Below are 10,051 nucleotides of genomic sequence, written 5' to 3' on the forward strand. Positions count from 1 at the left end.
TGAGGACAGACATCATTTAATGTATTTCAAGTGCCTATAACAGTGTCTGAACATAGAATGAACTCAATACATATTTGTTAAATAATTTAAAAAATTCCTAATCTCCACTCTTACCTTTTATCTGGGGTTTCTAACACATGTTTTACTAATTTATACCTATCTATATAAACTTCATCTGTGAAAACAAATGGGAATACATCAAACTAAACAGTTTTTGCACAATGAAGGAAACTGTCAACTAAAGGAAAAGGTAGCCTACTGAATGGAAGAACGTATTTGGAAAAGATATACCTGATAATGTGCTAATATCCAAAACATACGAGGAACTCAAACAACTCAATATCAAAAAGACCAAACACCTCAATTAATACATGGGCAGAAGACATGAATAGACATTTTTTTTCCAAATAAGACATACACAGAGCCAATAGACACATGAAAAAATGCTCAACTTCACCAACACTCAGGGAAATGCAAATCAAAACCACAGTGAGATATCACCTCATATCTGTCAGAATGACTATTATCACAAAGGCAACAAATAAGTGTTGGCAAGGATGTGGAAAAAAGGGGACATTTGTGCATATTTGGTGAGAATGTAAACTGGGACAGGCACAATGGAAAATAGTATGGAGGTTCCTCAAAAATTTAAAAATAGAACAACCATATGATTCAACAATTCCACTTCTAGGTTTTTTCCCAAAGAAAACAAAAAATAGTAATTTGAAAAGACATTTGCACCCCTATCTATATAGGTTCATTGTAGCATTATTTACAATAGCCAAGATATGGAAGCATCCTAAGTGTCCACCAACAGCTGAATGGCTAAAGAAGATGTGATGTGTATATATATATATATACACATACATATATATACACACACATATCTACATATACATATATATGTGATATATTTATATATGTATATATGTACACACACACACACACAGGCACACACAATGGAACATTATTAAGCCATGAAAAATGAAATCTTTCCATTTGCAACGACATGTCTGGGCCTAGAGGATATTATGCTAAGTGAAATTAAGTCATATAGAGAAAAACAAATACCATATGATTTAACTTATATGTGGAATCTAAAAACCAAAACAAATGAACAAACATAACAAAATTGAAGCAGACTCATAAATGCAGCGGACAAACAGGTGGTTGACAGAGGAGAGGAGAATGGGGAGATGAGTGAACTAGGTGAGGGAGATTATTTCAGTTATGAAAGAAATAAGTCACAGGGATTTAATGTACTGCATAGAGAATATATTCAATAATATTTTAATATCTTTGTATGGGTGACAAATGATAACTAGACATTGTTGTGGTCATTTTGAAATATACAAAAATATCAAATCTCTGTGTTGTACACCTGAAACTGGTATAACGTTGTAAGGCAATTATACTTCCATTTAAAAAAAGATAAAAAGAAAGTGATTAGCAGATCTAAAGACTGTTCCTGATAGATAAGTGAGTAACCATCAGTGAGTTAGAAAAGCATTACCATGATTAACACAATATTCCTGATTCCCATCAGCATGAATACTTGTAATCAGTTATACTCAAATGAGGTTATATATTCTACTATAATTATGTGGAATCCCTATTCAAAATGAACCTGTCTAATGGAGTTATTTTCTCCTTGGTTCTTTAGACTACACTTTTATCACAGAATGTAAATTTATTATGAAAAACTGCCATGATCTGAAACCTTAACTCTTGTTTCTCAAACAATTTGTAGGACTAATTTCCTAGTCGACATATTTACCTTCACATCTGCTAATATTATAAACATACCTGAGTCAATCCTGAAATATCCTTTATAAAGCAGAAGTTCTGAGACAGTAGCATTAAAGTAAAATGAGACAATTGATACCACGGCCTTCCCTGACAGCTCTTCTCCTATTAGCAGAAGTTTCTTGAGATGGCAGGACAAAGCCCTGGGCAACATATGCTGTGACAGTCATGGTCATGGCCTATCCTATTATTTCCTTTTTAAGTTGCCTTGCATTGTTAGCAATTTCCTATCCATCTATGAGATATCTCAGGTATTGCTACGGTTATGATTTAATATAGAGAGCACAAAATACTGATACTAAAAAAGAAAAAGAAAGAAAAAATGAAAAAGAAACAATAAATGAATTATAGAAGCAATGAAATATATTTAAATGAAATATTTTATTGCATGTATTTAGAAGAAAATTGAATCGCATATTCATTTCTCATTTGTTTGAACGCTGTGACACATCATTTTATTTTATTTTATTTTTGAAATTTTGAATTTTATTTTATTTATTTTTTATACAGCAGGTTCTTATTAGTTATCCATTTCATACACATTAGTGTATATAAGTCAATCCCAATCTCCAATTCATCCCACCACCACCCTCCACCCCCACCACTTTCCCCCCTTGGTGTCCATATGTTAATTCTCTACATCTGTGTCTCTATTTCTACCCTGCAAACCGGTTAATCTGTACCATTTTTCTAGGTTCCACATATGTGCGTTAATATACAATATTTGTTTTTCTCTTTCTGACTTACTTCACTCTGTATGGCAGTCTCTAGATCCATCCATGACTCTGCAAATGACCCAATTTCGTTCCTTTTTATGGCTGAGAAATGTTCCATTGTATATATGTACCACAACTTCTTTATCCATTTGTCTGCTGATGGGCATTTAGTTTGTTTCCATGACCTGGCTATTGTAAATAGTGCTGCAATGAACATTGGGGTGCATGTGTCTGTTTGAATTATGGTTTTCTCTGGGTATATGCCCAGTACTGGGATTGCTGGGTCATATGGTATTTATATTTTTAGTTTTTTAAGGAACCTCCATACTGTTCTCCATAGTGGCTGTATCAATTTACATTCCCACCAACAGTGCAAGAGGGTTCCCTTTTCTCCACACCCTCTCCAGCATTTGTTGTTTGTAGATTTTCTGATGATGCCCATTCTAACTGGTGAAAGGTGATACTTCATTGTAGTTTTGATTTGCATTTCTCTAATAATTACTGATGTTGAGCAGCTTTTCATGTGCTTCGTGGCCTTCTGTATGTCTTCTTTGGAGAAATATCTAATTAAGTCTTCTGCCCATTTTTGGATTGAGTTATTTGTTTTTTTAAATAGTGAGCTGCATGAGCTGTTTATATATTTTGGAGATTAATCCTTTGTCCGTTGGTTTGTTTGCAAATATTTTTTCCCATTCTGAGGGTTGTCTTTTCGTCTTGTTTGTAGTTTCCTTTGCTTTGCAAACACTTTTAAGTTTCATTAGGTCCCATTTGTTTATTTTTGTTTTTATTTCCATTACTCTAGGAGGGGGATCAAAAAAGATCTTGCTGTGATTTATGTCAGAGTGTTCTTCCTATGTTTCCCCCTAAGAGTTTTATAGCGTCCAGTCTTACATTTAGGTCTCTAATCCATTTTGTGTTTATTTTTGTGTATGGTGTTAGGAAGTGTTCGAATTTCATTCTTTTACATGTAGCTGTCCAGTTTTCCTCATTTGAGTATAACTGATTACCATAGACCATGCTAATCTTCTCTGTATCAGTCCAGTTTTAGTATATGTGCTGCCAAACAAGCACTTTGAGACATCATTTTAGATGTCATCACCTGTCCAGGAATGTCATGCTTTTCTCTGCCCATCCAGACAGCACCACTTATTGAAGACACTGTCTTTTCTCCATTGTATATCCTTGCCTCCTTTGTCATAGATTAGTTGACCACAGGTGCATGGGTTTATCTCTGAGTTTACTATCCTGTTCCATTGATCTATATTTCTGTTTTTGTGCCAGTACCATATTGGTTTGATTACTGTAGCTTTGTAGTATACTCTGAAGTCAGGGAGTCAGATTCCTCCAGCTCTGTTTTGTTCCCTCAACATGGTTTTTGTTATTCAGGGTCTTTAGTGTCTCCATACAAATTTTACGATTTTTTTTGTTCTAGTTCTGTAAAAAAAAAATGCCATTGGTAATTTGACAGGGATTGCATTGAATCTGTAGATTGCTTTGAGTAGTGTAGTCATTTTCACAATACTGATTCTTCCAATCCAAGCACATGGTATATCTCTCCACCTGTTTGTACCATCTTTAATTTCTTTCATCAGTGTCTTATAGTTTTCCACATACAGGTATTTTGTCTCCTTAGGTAGGTTTATTCCTAGGTATTTTATTCTTTTTGTTGCAATGGTAAATGGGAGTGTTTCCTTAATTTCTCTTTCAGATTTTTCATCATTAGTGTATAGGAATGCAAGAGATTTCTGTGCATTAATTTTGTATCCTGCAACTTTACCAAATTCATTGATTAGCTCTAGTAGTTTTCTGGTGGCATCTTTAGGATTCTTTATGTATAGTATCATGTCATCTGCAAACAGTGACAATTTTACTTCTTCTTTTCCAATTTGTATTCCTTTTATTTATTTTTCTTCTCTGATTGCTGTGGCTAGGACTTCCAAAACTATGTTGAATAATAGTCGTGAGAGTGGACATCCTTGTCTTGTTCCTGATCTTAGATGAAATGCTTTCAGTTTTTCACCATTGAGGATGATGTTTGCTGTGGGTTTGTCGTATATGGCCTTTATTATGTTGAGGGTGTTTCCCTCTGTGCCCACTTTCTGGAGAGTTTTTATCATTAATGGGTGTTGAATTTTGTCAAAAGATTTTTCTGCATCTATTGAGATGATCATATGGTTTTTCTTCTTCTTAATATGGTGTATCGCATTGATTGATTTGCGTATATTGAAGAATCCTTGCATCCCTGGGATAAGTCCCACTTGATCATGGTGTATGATCCTTTTAATGTGTTGTTGGATTCTGTTTGCTAGTATTTTGTTGAGGATTTTTGCATCTATGTTCATTAGTGATATTGGTCTGTAATTTTCTTTTTTTGTAGTATCTTTGTCTGGTTTTGGTATCAGGGTGATCATGGCCTCATAGAATGAGTTTGGGAGTGTTCCTTCCTCTGCAATTTTTCTGAAGAGTTTGAGAAGGATGGGTGTTAGCTCTTCTCTAAATGTTTGATAGAATTCACCTGTGAATCCCTCTGGTCCTGGACTTTTGTTTGTTGGAAGATTTTTAATCACAGTTTCAATTTCATTACTTGTGATTGGTCTGTTCATATTTTCTCTTTCTTCCTGGTTCAGTTTTGGAAGGTTATACCTTTCTAAAAATTTCTCTGTTTCTTCCAGGTTGTCCATTTTATTGGCATAGAGTTGCTTGTAGTAGTCTCTTAGGATGCTTTGTATTTCTGCCATTTCTCTTGTAACTTCTCCTTTTTTTTTTTTTTCTAATTTTATTGATTTGAGTCCTCTCTTTTTCTTGATGAATCTGGGTAAAGGTTTCTCAATTTTGTTTATTTTCTCAAAGAAGCAACTTTTAGTTTTATTGATCTTTGCTATTGTTTTCTTTGTTTCTGTTTCATTTATTTCTGCTCTGATGTTTATGATTTCTTTCCTTCTACTAACTTTGAGTTTTGTTTGTTCTTCTTTCTCTAGTTCCTTTAGGTGTATGGTTAGACTGTTTATTTGAGAGTTTACTTGTTTCTTGAGGTAGAGTTGTATTGCTATAATCTTCCCTCTTTGAACTGCTTTAAAAATATGGAACGCTTCACAAATTTGCAAGTCATCCTGTGCAGGGACCATGTTAATCTTCTCTGTATCAGTCCAATTTTAGTATATGTGCTTCCAAAGTAAGCACTCTGACACATCATTTTAGATGTCGTCACCTGTCCAGAAATGTCATGCTTTTCTCTGCCCATCCAGACAGACATTAGGTGGAGAAAGCCAATCATTTCTTTCCCCTATGTGTCAGCTATTTTTTTTCCCCTTCAATGTAAAATTCTATATATTGTATTTTGAAAAAAAAAAAAGAGAAAAACTGATTTTTAAAGTGGTTTGAATATGACATTGGCAAGCTCTATGCTCAAATTGATATGGTAACTTGTAAGAAGATATATTTTTGATTCAAGCTACACTGCATTATTTTAATTAATTTGTCTGATTATAAAATGTGATAATATGTATATTAATGTTACTTGCGTTAGTATGAAATTCAGCTTTCTGCATGTAAAATTTAAATGTCCCGAAAATTTATCTATTTTTTTATCCTTCAGAAATTATTATTTTACACTTCCTATGTGTAAAATAATACACTTAGTACATTGCCTTGTGCAACATTATGTATACCATAAGTAATTGTACAAAATTGGTGTCTGCATTCAAGGAATTCATGCCATAATAGCTCGATTTGGAGAAGATTTCCAATGTAAAATACTCTGTGTTGATGGCATAGGCTTCTACTCTTTCTAAGTCAAAAGATGGAGATAATGAAGTACAAACAAGTGATTATAATGTGAACACACAATCAAATGATTTATACTTGCAAAGATTCTGACTGATATATACAACATACCCCCAAATTCCTTTTAGTGTATTGGTGATGTTAAATTCTTTTATATAAAAATTCAATATATTTTCCTCAAGGCATTTTTTCCCTTTTTTTTTTTTTTTTATGTTACAACCTCTCCCAGTTTTCTCCTTGAACCGTTCCTGAATGTGAGGCTATCCAAACCAAATGAGTGCCTCTAGAATGAATGCATTTTTCCATTGCACATGGGTTTTCCCATTACAATGCTATTACCATAAAGGGGGACTTCTTATTAAGGGAATGGACAAGCAGTTTCTACCTTTAGTGAGATCATAATTCTGCTTCAATAAACTCTTACTATATTCTTGTGTTAGCTCATTCTTTTTAATTCTGAAAAATTTTCAGCATTTTCCATTTCTTTGCAAACCAGGGAAATTCCCTGAAATTACCTTGAATCCACTGAATTTCACATTCTATTTCAACAATATAACATGGATCCCTTTCCCTCTTCAAGAACAAATATTTTCCTTCTGAATATTCTAACAATTTAACATTCTACAAACACATATGTTCTTCCAGATATTACGTTGGAGTATAACAAAAAGCTAACCCATGGTTTATAATTAGATTAACTTCAACATAAGACTCACAAACCTGCACTGATCAACGTATAGCATTATTGATGAAATTTTGGGAAAATTATATATGTTTTACCACCACTTTTTAGCACTCTTTCTATTTGAAGGAGTTTCACTGTCAATGTCAATGGTGTATGATTCTTTTAATTTACTCAACTTGTTTCAACAAAATAGTATAATCACTGTTTTATTAATCACAATTAAGCCAATGAGATTTTCTTTTCCTTTTCAAAGGCTTAACCCAGGCATTTTTTAAAGTGCCCTTGATTTCTTGCAACAAGAGGTTCTAGGCCCATCCCCCTTTTTTTCCAGTTTCATCGAGGTATGACTGATAAATAAAAATTGTATACAGACAGTCCCTGACTTAGAATGGTCCCACTCATAATTTTTCAAATTTACAATGGTGCAAAAGTAACATGCATTCAGTGCAAAGTGTACTCCAAATTTTGAATATCCCAAGACTAACGAAATGCAGCAGGCACAGAGCCACAGCTGAGCAGTGGCACAGAGCTGCAGCTCCCAATCAGCCAGGTGATCACAAGGGTGAACAACCAATACACTTACAACCACTCTGTATCCATACAATCATCCTGTTTTCACTTTGAGTGCAGAATTCAATAAATTACATGAGATATTTAACAATTTAGTATAAAATAGGTTTTGTATTAGATGATTTTTCCCAACTGTAGGCTAATGTAAGTATTCTGAGCATGTTTAAGGTCAATTAGGCTAAGTTATGATGTTTGGTAGGTTAGGTGTATTAAATGCATTTTGATATTTTCAATTTATGATGGGTTTATTGGGATGTAACCCCATCATAAGTTGATAAGTTGAGGAAGATTCGTATATTTATGGTGTACAACATGCTCTTTTGATGTATACATATGAAATGATTACCATAATACAACTAACTGACATATCTATCACCTCAGATAGTTACTATTTATTTATTGGTGAGGATACTTAAAATCTATTATCCTAACTATAGGCCCAACTGAATCATTTTACCACAGAAAAGCTTTCATGTAGTTTACAAAGAAGATATTTTATTAGTTTCTTTGTCTCTAGAGAAGAATATTATTACAAACTAAACTCACCAGCTAAGTGTTCACATTGCTTTTTTCCACCTGAGTACCAAGGCAAAGCCGTGCAATGCCAGAGTATGCTCTACTTTGTGCTGGCAAAGATTTTCCTTTTTTTACAAAAATCTGAAATTTATTTAGTGTCACTGTTTTCTTTTTTCTCCTATTTCCATGCACACTGTGGAGTGCCATCTGTATATAGCCATGTGAACCTTGTGTTATTGTTTGCTACAAAACTTGGCTCCAGCTTACTGAGTGAAGGAAGATTTTAGGCTACAATGCAGAGGGAAAACAAGGTCACTTTGTAAAATAGTTTGGCAGTTTATCCAAAATTAAACATATGATTCAGCAGTTACCATCCCAGGCATATATTCAAACTAACTGAAAAGTTATATCAACCCAAAAATATGTACATGAATGTTAACAGCAGCATTACTTGTAATAACCAAAAAGTGCAAACCACCCAAATATCCATCAATTGATTAAAGAATAAATAAAATGTGGTATATCCATATAACACAACATTATTTAGCCATAAAAATGTTACCAATTCATCCTATAACATTGATAAGCCTTGAAAATATTCTGCCTATTGAAAGAAGTCAGACACAAAGGCCACATAGTGCATAATTTTATCTACATGAAATGCCCAGTATAGAAAACTCCATAAAGATAGAAAGTAGATTAGGGGTTGGAAGGGCTTCTTTTTTGAGTTGATAAAATGTTCTGGAATTAGATAATGGTGGTTATTGAATAATTAAGTGAATATTCTAAAAATCATTCAACTGTACACTTTGATACAGTGGATTTTATGGTATATGAATCATATATTAATAAAAAAAATGTGAGGACAAGAGGTCGATACTTGTATAGATTGAGACACACTTTACATATTTCTGATTCTGGCTAGACTGGAATAACAGGGGACAGATTTATCTTCCCTCAAACAACTAAGAAACTGGGCAAAATATATGAAACAACAATTCTGAAGATGACTTTAAATATTATGCAAAAAGGACAGTATTTTTTGAGAGAAGTGAAACAGACAAGAGAATTTTCTGCTGTCCCATGTTACTAAGCAGAGAAATATTTCAGGAACAACACAGTGAGGGAATAGAAGGGCACAGACTGGTGAACTTTCTGAGTTGAGGAGGTGGAGATTGGAGACCGGAGAAGCAAAGGCATTTAGAATTTGCATGATTTTCTAAGTAGAAAAATCTGCTGAATCTAAAAAATAAATAAAAAAAGAAATAACTCAAAACAAAGAAGTTAGGTTCAGCATTTTTGTAGGGTGCCAGTTTATTATAGAAATATCAACTATATTTCTATACATAAAAAATAAAGAAATTAAAATTAAAATACAATACCACCCAAAGTTTGGAATATTAGGAATAAATCCAACTAAAGATATGCAACACTTGTACACTCAAATCAGTGCTGAAAGGCATTAAAGAAGACCTGAAAAAGTGGAGAATTTTATTTCTTTTAGGGCTTAGAAGGCTCAGTACAGCTAAGATGGCAATTCTCCCTAAATTGATCTATAAATTCCATATGATTTCTATCAAAATCTCAGCAGGTTTTTTGTTATTAGTTATTGACAAGATGATTCTAAAACTGATATATAAATCAAAGGACCTAGAGTAGTAATAACAACTTTGGAAAAAGAAGAACAAACTTAAAAGACATATCACCTAACATTAAGACTTATTGTAAAGCTTCAGTAATCATGCCTGAATAATATTTATGTCAAGGATCACTGAAATAGAATAGAAAGTGACAATCAAGGCCCACTTACATTTATTCAATTGATTTTAAACAAATATGCAAAGACAATTCAGTGGAGAATCTGTAAATCTTTTCAACAAATTTTGTTGGAACAATTGCACAAAATGAACTTAAACCCATGCTTTTTTCCACATACAAAAATTAACTCAAAATGAACTTTAAACATAATGTGTTT

General features: G+C 33.2%; 1 non-coding gene across 1 annotated transcript; it reads right to left on the bottom strand.

Moving 5' to 3' along the window:
• Positions 1 to 5,596: 5,596 nt before the first annotated feature.
• Positions 5,597 to 5,702, bottom strand: LOC118884472. The gene has a single exon (XR_005017305.1). It is a non-coding gene; the product is annotated as a U6 spliceosomal RNA (small nuclear RNA).
• Between the last annotated feature and the right edge of the window lie 4,349 nt (positions 5,703 to 10,051).

Source organism: Balaenoptera musculus, chromosome 18, assembly GCF_009873245.2.
Source record: "Balaenoptera musculus isolate JJ_BM4_2016_0621 chromosome 18, mBalMus1.pri.v3, whole genome shotgun sequence".
Taxonomy (NCBI): domain Eukaryota; kingdom Metazoa; phylum Chordata; class Mammalia; order Artiodactyla; family Balaenopteridae; genus Balaenoptera; species Balaenoptera musculus.